We start from the raw sequence: 14,779 nt of genomic DNA, 5'->3' as shown, positions 1-14,779 counted from the left end.
TTGCGCTGTAACATCATGTTTAAGGCAAGACACGTTCCTGGGGTGGAGAATGAGATAGACGATGCGTTATCACGTTTCCAGTGGGCTAGGTCCCGATCTGTGGCCCTGGTGCTGACGTTGTGCTTTGCCCCTCTTATGTTTGGCAGGTGATCGAGCCGGCATGGAGGGCTAAGCAGAACAGTCTTTAGCCCCCTCCACGTTGCGAGCATATCGGCAGGCATGGAATGAATGGGAAGATTATTCCCGTAGCAGCAAACAGGCAGGTAAGAGTCAGCATCGTTCGATGCTTTCTTTTATTTGGAGTCTCCGTTTGGCTGGCAGATCCAGGGCTTCTGTTGCGCGCTCTTTGGGGGGCATTGCATTTTATTGTAAATTGAAGGGCCAACCTGACTTTACTAAAAGTTTTCTGATAGTGAAGGCTTTAAAGGGTTGGGCACGGGTCTCCCGGCCAGTAGCTGACCGTAGGAGACCTGTGGACGCTCATCTGCTTCCGGCAGTATTAGGGGCGGTTCTCGGAGTGGCTCTTACTGCGTATGAGGCGGTCCTGATTCAAGTGGTGTTTTCGGAGGCTTTTCACGGCACCTTGAGGGTATCGGAGCTGGTGGCATCATCCAAATGGGTTGATGCCGCCATGCTCCTCTCGGATATCCTGGTCAGTGAGAGGTCTGTTCTCTGTAGGATTCGGCAGTCGAAGACCGACCAGACTGGTAGGGGTAGGTGGATCTCGTTGGGTCCATCTAGGGACGAACAGATCTGCCCCGTGGCACTAGCTATGCGGTATGAGTTATTGCGGCCGGATGTTCCTGGTTCATGACTCATGCATATGGACAGGACTCCGCTTACCAAATACCAGTTTGGTTGGTTTTTGAAGAGGTGTGTATCAGTTTTAGGCCTCCCGCCTCAAGATTTTGGTACACACTCGTTTCTGATCGGAGCCGCAACTTCGGCGGCAGCTGCGGGTTTCTCGGCATCAGAAATTAAGGCCCTAGGACATTGGAAATCGGATAGTTATAAAGGTTACATTCGACCTAGGCATGAAGGCCCTTTGTTTAAAGTCATTTCACAGTCTGTTCCGGTTACGTTTATATTTTATGCTTGCCTGGTTTTTGTCTTGTCTCATGTACTGTCCTGTCTTGTCTGTTACCCCTGTCCGTCCTACTCGGGATTAGCTACTCGCCATTGCTGGCAATGGGAGTCTTGAGGGATTTTACAATTTTTACCTGAACTGACGGATTCAATTCGGCTATTCTCAATCATTTAATTAGGCCATAGTCCATCCCTCAGCAGGTTTTTATTTTACCTCTTGCCGAGTTCACCTGTTTTTTCCCAATTCCCCCCCACCCATTCTTCCCCTTTGTGTCTTCTGTTTGTCTCAGCCACTTCAAATAGTAAAGTCGGCGACCAATAGAAAATTTTTCTTTTTGGCAGATACTCACTTATGTTCTATCAGATCCCACTAATACACCATAAAATTTTATTGTTTTATGACAATTACTAATTTTTATTTACTGCTTTCCTCCACCTTTAGGATTGCTCTTTGACACGCAGGACATTTGGGTTATAGGCCACTCATATATTTTCTGGGCTGCTAGGTTTGAGTTCAGATCAAGCTCCAATTTTTGAATATTCAGCTAGGGTCCGTTGGATAGGTTCCAGAGGTATGAGATGGCATTCCTTTTGTCCTAAACTGTTAGAGTATGCAAGGCTTTTTGGTAGGCCACGTATTTTGGTGGCTTATTTAGGAGGCAACGACTTAGGGCAGAGGTCCACTGTAGAATTACGAGTTGATATTGTCAACAATTTGGCGAGGGTGCTATCGGCCTGGCCCTTGTGTAAATTAATTTGGTCTTGCATTGTACCTCGACAGGTCTGGCGTGGGGTTAGGAGTTTTCCTGCTAATGACGAAGCTAGGAAGAAACTTAATTTCGCAGTTGCCAAATTTGTGATGGCCAATTATGGCCGTTTCATTTACCATAATAACATTCAATTTCGATTTAGTTATATGTATAGACCTGATGGAGTTCATTTAACAGAGGAGGGTGTGTCATTGTTTATTGGGGATCTTTTTGAGGAGTTGGCGTTATTGGGGTAGTACTTGGTATGGTGGCGGTGCGGCGGTTCTATAAGCTGAACCTTGCTGTGGCGGGAAAGAACGGCAGTTCACCAGTCCAGGTGCAATTATGATTTAAGGGCGCTCCCTTCGTTGACTGGTAGTTGGCTGTACCAACCTAACGGGGGGCAGTATCATCACCTAAACGGGTGGGTAGTCAAGTTAGAGGGTGAGCGTTACCTTTTGTGTTTGACATGGTTTACATGGTTATGTGTATGCACTCTGGGCGATCTACGCCTGCTATGTCTTTTGTTGTTTGTGTGTGGGCATAGCAGATCTGGCTGATTTCTGGCCGTCCTTTCTTTGCCACCATACATCCTTAATTAATTTAAGAATTAATAAATAATATTAATTTCTCCAATAAATCGCCATCAAGTTATCTGCCAAATCCACGTCTCAGTGTCTTTATTTTATGTTAGTATGATAAGTGGTTTGCACACATGACAACACCTCATCCGATAGAAGGTTTAGTAGTAAAACGTCACTCTGCGAGCAGGTTAGAGGCCTGGCTGATCGTACAGCTTTAGGTTGGGTATGTGCTCTCAAGCACCAGAGTACAATCGATACTATCGAATGTGACTGATATTAGGTGTGATGTTTCTATTTTGTGCCACACAATGCAAGCAGCTAATAATCGTTAGTTGTTGTTAATAACACTGCTAATTGGCTTGTAATTTATTCAGTTGCGTTTGCATTAGAGAATAATAAGAATAAATACATTTCATGGGGATGGTTAATAATATGCGTTTTTTTGTTAATTTTTGGTGTAATTTGCACACAACACAAGCGGCCTTAACCAGCAGAAGCAGTGGCGTAAGTTTATGCCAGGTGCCCGGAGGCAAAATAGGTGGTGGTGCCCCCACTCCCCACGTAGGCTTCGACTTGCTCCAGCCCCCGTGTGTATCTAGCTCCAGTCATCCCTGAGTTTCTCTCTAGCCAGACCCCCACAGAACAGCACACACATGGCAGCAGGGAGCGCACACACACACATTACATACAGCATAGCACACACATGGCAGCAGGGAGCGCACACACACTACATACAGCACAGCACATGCATGGCAGCAGGGAGCACACACACACTACATACAGCCAGTGGCGTAACTAGGGTATTTGGAGCCCAGGGCAAATTTGAAAAGGAAGACTCCCCCCCCCCCCCCCCCCGATGTGGCAAAAAAAATGGGCATGGTCACTTAAAAATGGGGCGTGTCAACATGGCACACCCCTTTATTTTCACACTGAACATTCCTATCCATATGCACCTTAACCCCAGTAGTACACCTTATACAGTACCCCCAGTATGCAGTTGTGGTCCCTCTTATGCAGGCCCATAGTAGTGTTCCCCCTTATGCAGTGCCCCCAGTAGTGGTCCCCCTTATACAGCCCCCAATTAGTTCCCCTTATGCAGTGCCCCCAGTAGCAGTCCCTACAATGCAGTGCGCCCACTAGCGGTATCCCCTTATGCAGTGCCCTTTATATAGTGCCCCCAGTAGTAGTCCCCCCCCATGCAGTGCCCTTTATATAGTGCCCCCAGCAGTAGTCCCCCCCATGCAGTTTTCCCAGTAGTGGTCCCCCTTATGCAGGCACCCAGTAGTGATCCCCCCTATCCATTGCCCCCTGTAGTGGCCCTTCCTTTTATTGCCCCCAGTAGTGGTCCCACCAGTGCAGTGCCTCTAGTAGAAGGCCCCTTTTATAATGCACCCAGTGGTAGTTCCCCCCCTAAGTAGTAGTCCCCAGTAGAGGTTCCCCGTCCCGATTAAGTGCCCCCAGTAGTAGTCCCCCCCAGTAGAGGTCCTCCCAATAATGGTAACCCCAGTAGTAGCCACCCCTCCCCCCGTTCTGCCCCCACCCCCAGTAGAGGTCCCCCCAGTAGTAGCCACCCCCCCCCCCCCGTTGTGCCCCCAGTAGTGCAGACAGGTTTAAAAAATATATATATAAAAATATACTTACCTGAATCCACGCTGCTGCTGCTCCGGTCCGCGACACCGCTCCCACCGCCGCCCGCCAGTCCTCCCGGGCTGGCGCGCTCAGCATTATGGGAGAGACGTCATGATGTCATGACGTCTGTCCCATTACCCACTGCAGGAGACGGACGGAAGCCCGGCTCTTGCAGTGGGTGCTGCAGCAGTCAATGAGAGTCTATCTGACTCTCATTGGCTGCTGTTTAACACACGCATTGCCGCCAGCACTGGCGGCGATGCGTGTGTTATGCACAGCCTGAGCCCGCCTCCTAGCGCTATTGGGCAAGCGCTCAGGGGGAGGGAACGGGCTTAGCTGTGCAGCACAGGACCGGCGCTGGAAGCCTAGCGCCGGTCCTATGTAAATGTGTAGCGCTGCCCGCACTCACTGCGGTCGGCGCTACACTGGTGGCTAACTAGGGCGGGCCGGACCATGGCCGGCGGCGCCCCCCCCCGCGCCACCGGTCCCACGGCGCCCAGAGCACGCACCCCGCCCGACCCCGCCTAGTTATGCCACTGCATACAGCACAGCACACACATGGCAGCAGGGAGCACACACACACTACATACAGCCAGTGACGTAACTAGGGTATTTGGAGCCCAGGGCAAATTTGAAAAGGGAGACTCCCCCCCCCCCCCCCCCCCCCCGATGTGGCAAAAAAATTTGGCATGGTCACTTAAAAATGGGGCGTGTCAACATGACACACCCCTTTATTTTCACGCCGAACATTCCTATCCATGTGCACCTTAACCCCAGTACTACCCCTTATACAGTACCCCCAGTATGCAGTTGTGGTCCCTCTTATGCAGGCCCATAGTAGTTTCCCCCTTATGCAGTGCCCCCAGTAGCAGTCCCTACAATGCAGTGCGCCCAGTAGTGGTATCTCCTTATGCAGTGCCCTTTATATAGTGCTCCCAGTAGTAGTCCCCCCCCTATGCAGTGCCCTTTATATAGTGCCCCCAGCAGTAGTCCCCCCCATGCAGTTTTCCCAGTAGTGGTCCCCCTTATGCAGGCACCCAGTAGTGATCCCCCCTATCCAGTGCCCCCTGTAGTGGCCATTCCTATTATTGCCCCCAGTAGTGGTCCCCCCAGTGCAGTGCCTCTAGTAGTAGGCCCCTTTTATAATGCACCCAGTGGTAGTTCCCCCCCCCAAGTAGTAGTCCCCAGTAGAGGTTCCCCGTCCCGATTAAGTGCCCCCAGTAGTAGCCCACCCCCAGTAGAGGTCCTCCCAATAATGGTGCCCCCAGTAGTAGCCACCCCTCCCCTGTTGTGCCCCCACCCCCAGTAGAGGTCCCCCCAGTAGTAGCCACCCCCCTCCCCCGTTGTGCCCCCAGTAGTGCAGACAGGTTTAAAAAATATATATATAAAAATATACTTACCTGAATCCACGCTGCTGCTGCTCCGGTCAGCGACACCGCTCCCACCGCCGCCCGCCAGTCCTCCCGGGCTGGCGCGCTCAGCATTATGGGAGAGACGTCATGATGTCATGACGTTTGTCCCATTACCCACTACTGAAGATGGACGGAAGCCCGGCTCTTGCAGTGGGTGCTGCAGCAGTCAATGAGAGTCTATCTGACTCTCATTGGCTGCTGTTTAACACACGTATCGCCGGCAGCGCTGGCGGCGATGCGTGTGTTATGCACAGCCTGAGCCCGCCTCCTAGCGCTATTGGGCAAGCGCTCAGGGGGAGGAAACGGGCTCAGCTGTGCAGCACAGGACCGGCGCTGGAAACCCAGCGCCGGTCCTATGTAAATGTGTAGCGCTGACCGCACTCACTGCGGTCGGCGCTACACTGGCGGCTAACTAGGGCGGGCCGGACAATTACCTGCGGTGCCCCCCCCCCCCCCCCGCGCCACAGGTCCCACTGCGCCCAGGGCACGCACCCCGCCCGACCCCCCCTAGTTATGTCACTGCATACAGCACAGCACACACATGGCAGCAGGGAGCACACACACACTACATACAGCACAACACACACATGGCAGCAGGGAAGGATCACACACAAGGAGTGACATACAGCCACAGGGAGGCCAGGGGTGCCAAACCCAGTAGCGCACACACAGCATTTAGAGAGAGGTGGCTCACCTGTATGTGGCTGTTCAGATAGCAGCTGATCTGGTCGGGCTCAATGAATAAACCTTTGGCCGGGGGGGGGGGGGCAGAAAGAGGACCTTCCCCAGATCCCGCCCCCCCCTATCGTTGGAACAGCTTCACCCAGGCCATGAGATCCCTGGCGGCGTGAGTTGAGAAGCTGCAGTGGTGAGTGAGTACTGCTGCTTTTGGCTAGCGGCATCCTCTCTCTCCCGGTTCCTGGTCACTTTCCACCATGGGTGCAGTGTTGAAGGCTCGTCTAACAGAAGGTGCAGGCACAGGGTGAGGTCACGGGCGGCCACAAGATGCGTGACGTCCGCAGCCTACCGAGACCACAGAGCGCACTGGAGCCGGAGGAGGAGCGCCGCTGATGCTGATTGGCGCTCAGCTAAGCGGCTCCTCTGGCTTTCCTTTTACCATAGTTAGTTAGAACGAAGCCGGCGGTAGGTGTAGGAGGAAATGGCCGGGACCCTGGAGACTATGGAGCAAGATGCCCCCTTCAGGGCTGGCGCCCGGCGGCAACTGACTCCATTGTCTCCTCGAGTTCCGCCACTGATCAGAAGAAAATTAACATACAGCGACTGACAACGATCGACTTGATCGCTAACTGCTATCACTCGTTAGCTAGAGGAGGTGCTTTGTTCATGTATGGGCGTCACTTTGGTTGCGATCGCCCAGCCATGCGATTGTTCTTTTTTCAGATTCTCGATTGTTAGGCGTACGACCGAGCGGCCGCTTACGACCGACTCTGAATGAGGTCCACAGTATCAGTGAGATACGTGCAGGCTGCTTGTTTGTATTAAGTCAAAGAAAGGGTTCATTTTTAACCACCTCCCAAAGCATAATCAACCCCGGGCTCCTGAACCAGTCCATTATTTTAGGAACCAGTATTGGGCTGTGAGAGCAAGTTCTGGTTTTAAAAATAAGTATGGGAAAATGGTGTAAGGTTCCCCCTATTTTTAAAACCAGCACTGGACTCAACCTAACCGGGGTGTAATGCCACAGCCAGGGGACCCTTTCACCATGTCACCCCAGCCAAAGCATTAACACCCCAAGCTAGTCAGTCAAAGCTAGAATTCTCAGGGGAGGTGGGTCCCCCCCTCTCTCCAGCACCTCAAGCTTTGGCTGAAGCCCAGGGCTTTTCGCTGCACACCTGGCTGGTGGATGCAGGGGTAATAGTATGAATAAAAGATGGTTACTATTGTTTTTTACAGCATGCCTGCCCTTTGGCACTTGTGGAACTACAAGTGCTAGCAGGCAGCTGGCACCCGTATCCCGAATGTAAAAAAATAGTAAACTAATCACAGTACACAAAGTACAGTTTTATTACATACAAAACACTCACACATACTTACCTTCTGGAGGTGATCGGTCCACTCCTGCAGTAGAATTCCCACAGTTGAGAACCACATGGCTGTCAATCAACAGCGACTAGGGTAACAGCCAATCCGTGGCTGCTCTGAGTAAGATGCCCAGCTTGGGCTGATTAGCTTGGGGTGTTAATGCTTTGGCCAGGGTGACCCGATGAAAGGGTCCCCTGCCTGTGGCACTACACCCCTAGGTTAAGTCCAGTGCTGGTTTTAAAAATAGGGAGAACCCCCACACTAAGTTTCCCCCCCTATTTTTAATACCAGGACTGGCTTTCAGAGCCCAGTGCTGGTTTCTAAATAATGGTGGAAACCCTACACGTTTTTTCCCCATATTTTTAGAACCAGACTGACTCAGGAGCCCAGGGTTGGTTATGCTTTAGTGAGGGGAACCCCACGTCATTTATTTTTTTAAATTATCCCTTTTGTTTTCTAATTAAAGCCAGAAACAAAAGCGGATCACACTTATCTGTGTATCTTTCTGCAAGACACATTGCTCAGGAGGGGGTCTATTTGAAAGTTCTGTTTTTAACCGTTTTTTTTGTTACACCATTATTATTATCACAATTCTTGGTAAATTCCTGTGTTGTATTTCTGTCTATGGAAAGTACTGCCGTGTTCAGATAATGGTGTATTCATTTCCATTTCTATTAATGTGTGCATTTTAACTTCAGAATCAGCCATGTTCACCTCTAAAAAGACAGAAAATACACACGTTTTTTCCTTAGTAAATTCCTGTATTGGCAAAAATTGCAAATTACTGTACTCCAGTGATTGCAATATTGGGCAAACATGGACCTTAGTAACTTTACCCCTAAGAGCCCAAACAGCTTATGAGACATAACTCAGTCAGAATGGACGTGCAATGGAAAACAAGGGGCTGAAGTTTGTGTCTTGCCAGTGTACGAAATAGGGTGACTGATGTTCATGACTGACGGTATGATTGATAGACATTACTGTATGTACCGCATCGCGGATTGGATGCTTAATACATCCCACCTTAAGGGGTCTATACATTATGTTAATTATCGGGGTCAGATTTAACATATTAACTCATTGCTCCAACGCAGAGATAGCTGATCCGAAAATCAGCTGTTTTCCCGAAGCACTTCACTGCTCCTTTCGGAGCTGTGAATCTAGTCACTGTTCCTTTAGGAGCAGTGACACTAGTGAACCTGTAGGTCACACAATGCACACAAAAGCCCTGGAGTCCAGCAGAATATGCCGGACATGGGCAGAGGGATCCTAAAGGATTCCTCTTCACAACCCAGGACTCCTTTCCATAGGAAAGGAGCAGGTTGCGAGCCGTGCACGCGAAAATAAAACACTAAATAGTTCTCTACCTCCATTTACCTGTGCTGGCCTCAGGTCCCTGATCTAGTTCTTGAACTGAAAACATTCTATAGCATTGTATAGTTTATATTAAGCTGCCATCCTGCAGTTTCCTAGAAGTGCTATGGTATATTCTTTTTTATACTGCCAAGTGTTTGTGCCGCTGCTCTGTCACTTAGTTTAGTCCAGCCAGCTCGCTGAAGGCTTTGGCCAATATGGTGGGCATCCCAGCCACTTCTCAGTGAAATGGGCAGGATGGCCTTGTCCTCTTTTCATGGACCCACATTTCATGCCTTTATGGAGCAACAGTGATCATATCATCGGAGCAACAGTGATCATATCATCTGCCCCTTGGTAATTCTCCTCTATAAATGGACAAGAAACTACTGGCTTTCATGGTCTTACTGAGCCATAACCGCTTTGGTTCATGCAGAATCATGGAATTGTTTCAAGGTCATATTATGTGTTATTTTCTGTTGTTAGTATAAATATTTTCAGGAAGGAGTGTGCTCCAGCACTCGCTCCTCTCTGCTCCTTCACTGAAGCAGCCCAGCATCCTTTACCAAGATGGCCACCAAGGGTGTTACTGCACATGTGAGGCTACGCCATCTATACTGTGCTGAGTGTCATAGTGCTGCACAGAGGAGTACCTCTTATACCGCTATATTACATGACTGGATCGTCTGCCACTTATCTCCGATATTACTGGTTATACCGCTGTTACCACCATTGCTGTCTGTATCACTGTATCCTACAAATCCACAACTCTGGTTGAGGACCACTGTTGCGGCCTAAACTACACGTTCAAATTACATTGGCGCCTATTGTTGACCTACCTCCTATGGTCCCTCACGAATAGCACATATCAACACTGTGCTAGATAAATGTCGGATAGAAGCTGATTGGTTGCTTTGGACAACTACTCTCCAGGGCTTGACACATCTCCCCCTATAGCTTTTAACACTAATCTCAGCTGTAAGTGGCTCCATATTGGTGGTTGTCAGCTTATAAACCAAATATCACTCAAAAGTGCCAATGTAATTCCCCTGTATCCTTTATGGGTAGACCGCCCCAAGACACTAACAGCCAGGGGGGGTAGATTTACTAAAGCTTAGAAAACAGACAAGTGGGGTGTTGCCAATAGTAACCAATCAGGTTCTGTCTAACATTTTCTAGGATGCAATAGAGAAATTATAAATAGGTTGCTATGGGCAACACCTCTACTTTTCATTTTTAGAAGCTTTAGTAAATCTACCCCTTGGAGTTCGTTACTACTTTGGAGAACTGTGAAATGGAACTATCTTATTATATTTATTTGATATTTATAACCGTCCCTTGTAATTTCTGGTGGCAGCCCTACCCAGTACATTAGGATAGTGGGTGGGATGTACTAAGGACGGAAATGTGGTAAACTCCCTGAAAATGTAGTTTTCGGGGGTTTTAACTAGGGGTGAGCGGGTTCGGATTTCTGAAATCCGAACCCCCCCGAGCCCCCCCGATCCGAGTCCGATCCGAGTCAGGCTCGACTTTTCCCGCCTGACTCGGATCTGACATCGAGGCAAAACGTCATCATCCCGCCTTCCGAGTCTCGCGGGTTTTGGATCCTATATAAGGTACCCGCGTCGGCGCCATTTTCTCACTCGGCTGTGGACAGTGAAGAGGGAGGGTGGGAGTTAGTGCTGTGTAGTGTAGTGTAGTGTAGTGCTGCTGTTGTCCACTACTTCAAAGTCCATAGGGGCTGGCTGTGTTGTGCTGTGCTGCTGTTGTTAATAGGGGCTGTGTCCACTACTTCAAAGTCCATAGGGGCTGGCTGGACTGTGTTGTGCAGTCAGTTCTCCATAGGGGCTGTGTCCACTCCAAAGTCCTGTGCAGTGTCCCAGTCCTAAAGGGGTGCTGTAGTGTTGTCCAGGGGGTGCTCTGTCCATCAGGGGTGCTCCCCCCAAGTGCTAAAAAAATATATTTTCTGTGTTTGTGAATTGTGTGCGCAGTAGCCGCACGTGCATCAACAAAGTAGTGCCAAGCGTGCGCCTGTGTCATAAGTAAAGGGCCGGCTGGCTTGACCGTTAAGGGTGCTGTAACCCCCGAAAGTACACTCCAGTCCAAACCTAAAAAAAAATTATTTTCTGTGTTTGTGAATTGTGTGCGCAGTAGCCGCACGTGCATCAACAAAGTAGTGCCAAGCGTGCGCCTGTGTCCCATAAGTAAAAGGCCGGCTGGCTTGTCCGTTAAAGGGTGCTGTAACCCCCGAAAGTACACTCCAGTCCAAACCAAAAAAAAAATTATTTTCTGTGTTTGTGAATTGTGTGCGCAGTAGCCGCACGTGCATCAACAAAGTAGTGCCAAGCGTGCGCCTGTGTCATAAGTAAAGGGCCGGCTGGCTTGACCGTTAAGGGTGCTGTAACCCCCGAAAGTACACTCCAGTCCAAACCAAAAAAAAAAATATTTTCTGTGTTTGTGAATTGTGTGCGCAGTAGCCGCACGTGCATCAACAAAGTAGTGCCAAGCGTGCGCCTGTGTCATAAGTAAAGGGCCGGCTGGCTTGACCGTTAAAGGGTGCTGTAACCCCCGAAAGTACACTCCAGTCCAAACCAAAAAAAAATTATTTTCTGTGTTTGTGAATTGTGTGCGCAGTAGCCGCACGTGCATCAACAAAGTAGTGCCAAGCGTGCGCCTGTGTCATAAGTAAAGGGCCGGCTGGCTTGACCGTTAAGGGTGCTGTAACCCCCGAGAGTACACTCCAGTCCAAACCAAAAAAAAAATTATTTTCTGTGTTTGTGAATTGTGTGCGCAGTAGCCGCACGTGCATCAACAAAGTAGTGCCAAGCATGCGCCTGTGTCATAAGTAAAGGGCCGGCTGGCTTGACCGTTAAAGGGTGCTGTAACCCCCGAAAGTACACTCCAGTCCAAACCAAAAAAAAATTATTTTCTGTGTTTGTGAATTGTGTGCGCAGTAGCCGCACGTGCATCAACAAAGTAGTGCCAAGCGTGCCCCTTTGTCATAAGTAAAGGGCTGGCTGGCTTGACCGTTAAGGGTGCTGTAACCCCCGAAAGTACACTCCAGTCCAAACCAAAAAAAAAATTATTTTCTGTGTTTGTGAATTGTGTGCGCAGTAGCCGCACGTGCATCAACAAAGTAGTGCCAAGCGTGCGCCTGTGTCATAAGTAAAGGGCCGGCTGGCTTGACCATTAAGGGTGCTGTAACCCCCGAAAGTACACTCCAGTCCAAACCAAGAAAAAAATTATTTTCTGTGTTTGTGAATTGTGTGCGCAGTAGCCGCACGTGCATCAACAAAGTAGTGCCAAGCGTGCGCCTGTGTCATAAGTAAAGGGCCGGCTGGCTTGACCGTTAAAGGGTGCTGTAACCCCCGAAAGTACACTCCAGTCCAAACCAAAAAAAAATTATTTTCTGTGTTTGTGAATTGTGTGCGCAGTAGCCGCACGTGCATCAACAAAGTAGTGCCAAGCGTGCGCCTGTGTCATAAGTAAAGGGCCGGCTGGCTTGACCGTTAAGGGTGCTGTAACCCCCGAGAGTACACTCCAGTCCAAACCAAAAAAAAAATTATTTTCTGTGTTTGTGAATTGTGTGCGCAGTAGCCGCACGTGCATCAACAAAGTAGTGCCAAGCGTGCGCCTGTGTCATAAGTAAAGGGCCGGCTGGCTTGACCGTTAAAGGGTGCTGTAACCCCCGAAAGTACACTCCAGTCCAAACCAAAAAAAAATTATTTTCTGTGTTTGTGAATTGTGTGCGCAGTAGCCGCACGTGCATCAACAAAGTAGTGCCAAGCGTGCGCCTGTGTCATAAGTAAAGGGCTGGCTGGCTTGACCGTTAAGGGTGCTGTAACCCCCGAAAGTACACTCCAGTCCAAACCAAAAAAAAAATTATTTTCTGTGTTTGTGAATTGTGTGCGCAGTAGCCGCACGTGCTTCAACAAAGTAGTGCCAAGCGTGCGCCTGTGTCATAAGTAAAGGGCCGGCTGGCTTGACCGTTAAAGGGTGCTGTAACCCCCGAAAGTACACTCCAGTCCAAACCAAAAAAAAAATAATTTTCTGTGTTTGTGAATTGTGTGCGCAGTAGCCGCATGTGCATCAACAAAGTAGTGCCAAGCGTGCGCCTGTGTCATAAGTAAAGGGCCGGCTGGCTTGACCGTTAAGGGTGCTGTAACCCCCGAAAGTACACTCCAGTCCAAACCAAAAAAAAAATTATTTTCTGTGTTTGTGAATTGTGTGCGCAGTAGCCGCACGTGCATCAACAAAGTAGTGCCAAGCGTGCGCCTGTGTCATAAGTAAAGGGCCGGCTGGCTTGACAATTAAAGGGTGCTGTAACCCCGAAAGTACACTCCAGTCCAAACCAAAAAAAAAATTATTTTCTGTGTTTGTGAATTGTGTGCGCAGTAGCCGCACGTGCATCAACAAAGTAGTGCCAAGAGTGCGCCTGTGTCATAAGGGCCGGCTGGCTTGACCGTTAAAGGGTGCTGTAACCCCCAAAGTACACTCCAGTCCAAACCAAAAAAAAAATTATTTTCTGTGTTTAGCCGCACGTATATATCAAATCGATATAACATAAATGGAGGACCAAACTTTCTCCGATAAAAATAAAATAGAGAAAGATCAAGAACCACTTCCTCCTAGTGCTGAAGCTGCTGCCACTAGTCATGACATAGACGATAACATGCCATCAACGTCGTCTGCCAAGGCCGATGCCCAATGTCATAGTAGAGGGCACATACAATCCCAAATGGCAAAGTTCAGGAAAATGACCTTGAAAAAGACATTTAAATCAGCTGAAGAGAAACGTAAACTTGCCAATATGCCATTTACGACACGGAGTGGCAAGGAACGGCTAAGGTCGATCCCTAGTATGTTCATGACTAGTGGTTCAGCTTCACATGACGATGGAAGCCCTCCTCCCACTAAAAAAATCAAAAGAGTTAAGCTGGCAAAAGCACAGCGAAGAACTGTGCTTTCTAAGAAGATATCACAAATCCCCAAGGAGAGTCCAAGTGTGGTGGTGGTTGCGATGCCTGACCTTCCCAGCACTGGACGGGAAGAGGTGGCTCTTTCCACCATTTGCACACCCCCTGCAAGTGCTGAAAGGAGCACCCACAGTCCACTTGCTGATATGCAAATTGAAGATGTCACTGTTGAAGTACAACAGGATGAGGATACTGGTGTAGCTGGCGCTGAGGAGGAAGTTGGCGAGGAGGATTCTGATGGTGATGTGGTTTGTTTAAATCAGGCTCCGGGGGAGACAGTTGTTGTCCGTGGGATGAAAAAGCCCATCACGGTCATGCCTGGGCAGAAGACCAAACATTCCACCTCTTTGGTCTGGCAATATTTCTATCCAAATCCGGACAACAACTGTCTTGCCATATGTACCATATGTAAAGGTGAAATAAGTAGGGGTAGGGACGTCAACCACCTAGGAACATCCTCCCTTATACGGCACCTGCAGCGCGTTCATAAAAAGTTACTGTCAAGTTCAGAAACTTTGGCTAAGACCGTAAGCAGTCCAGGGACACCTAAATCCTGTTGTCCTGTTGTATCCAAGCGCCTGCAAACCACACCGTCAACTCCCTCCTCGTCAATTTCCTCCTTAGTCAGGATCGGAAGTAGTCCTGCAGGCCATGTCACTGGCATGACTGACTCTCCTATCCGGGATTCCTCCGGAGGATCCTGCATTGCTACGCCTACTGCTGCCGCTGCTGCTGTTGCTGCTGCTGGGAGTCGTTCATCATCCCAGAGAGGAAGTAGGAACACCACTACTTTTACTAAACAATTGACCCTCCAACAGTCCTTAGCGAGGAGGATGAAGTACGACAGCAGTCATCCTGAAGCAAAACGTATAACTGAGGCCTTGACTGCTATGTTGGTGTTAGACGTGCGTCCGGTATCTGCCATTAGTGCAGTGGGATTTAGACAA

This window comes from Taudactylus pleione, unplaced genomic scaffold (genome assembly GCF_031769625.1).
Source record: "Taudactylus pleione unplaced genomic scaffold, aTauple2 ptg000292l, whole genome shotgun sequence".
NCBI classification, from domain to species: domain Eukaryota; kingdom Metazoa; phylum Chordata; class Amphibia; order Anura; family Myobatrachidae; genus Taudactylus; species Taudactylus pleione.
The sequence above is the reverse complement of the archived record's forward strand: the minus strand, read 5'-3'. Positions refer to the sequence as shown.